Below are 1,218 nucleotides of genomic sequence, written 5' to 3'. Positions count from 1 at the left end.
CCCTTCCCTGCACTGCCAATGTACGTGTATTCCCTTAATCGCATACCACTATGCATAGCCCACCCAACACATCTCGAACTCATCAAAACACTCTCCACATTTAGCGGACCTCACACAACCACCGCTGAAAAGCCAAGGCACGCATTAACCTGCACCAACGCCGGTGATACTGATACGCCTAGTACTATAATAGCACAATTCAGGCGCCGGAACACACATTTTTTAACCATATTTCGCAGTACTCACCGGCATGTTTACGACTGCTGGTGCGCAGCGACCGGAAAGAACGTTTTCCGGCAGCGGTGCCTGAAACGAAAATAATATTTGTTAGACTTCTCCTCATGATCGTCACCACTAAAACGCTAAAGAGGTGCTTACAGGCCTAAGCCCTCGGAAATTGTAATAAACATTCAGATTTTATAAATAGGTAAATTTCATCATCAGAAAGCCGCACCACCACTCAATGATTCCAGAAGACTAGGACAGTTAGGCTCGTCGACGGTCCTTATAACATCGCGACATGTACAACGATACGCTTTGCATTGCACAACGTTGGCGGAATGATCCGGGCGCCAAGTCGAATAATCGATGCACTGGCAGTCAGTGACACGGCCACATTTTTGAACAACAGGGGACCTGATCGGGTCATCAGAATCCTTGCAGCTAAGGGGTCGTCTCCATTGCTTATGGGCCTTGTTTGCTTGTGTTTTTTTTTTTGCATTCAGGAGACATTCCTGAATGAACGGGGTCCAGTTTTGATGCATGGAGGGCATGTTTTTCTGTTTAAGAGAGCTGGGGCGGATCCAGATGGGTGGGGGCACGGGACCATACCACCCTTGGGCCCCGAAGGGACCCATTGGTTTCGAAGGGACTCATAGCTGGCCGAACACGTGGAGTTTTTAACATCAAAAGCAACAAAATTGGGCGTTTTTGGACTTGCAGGCGACCAACAACAGTCGCAAGCGAAAATAAAGGGCCCACGAGTGGACACAAGCAAAACTTCAATGATCGAAAAGCTCTTATTTGGGAATGTTCAGCCTCATGACGCTGTTCTGGTGCCCCATGTCGTTTCCGAGGACCTGTATGCCCACTTGCAGTGTCATTCTCATCGTTAAGCAGCCTTCCACTTTGCCGTTGACTTTTAGCATTTGCTCGGAGGCCCTGCGTTTTTGCTAGGCCCTACCTGCTAGCGTGCCGGAGCGCTCTTGTTAATCAGGG

This window comes from Pollicipes pollicipes, unplaced genomic scaffold (genome assembly GCF_011947565.3).
Source record: "Pollicipes pollicipes isolate AB1234 unplaced genomic scaffold, Ppol_2.1 Scaffold_3087;HRSCAF=3621_pilon_pilon_pilon, whole genome shotgun sequence".
NCBI lineage: Eukaryota > Metazoa > Arthropoda > Thecostraca > Pollicipedomorpha > Pollicipedidae > Pollicipes > Pollicipes pollicipes.
Note: the sequence above shows the minus strand (reverse complement) of the source record.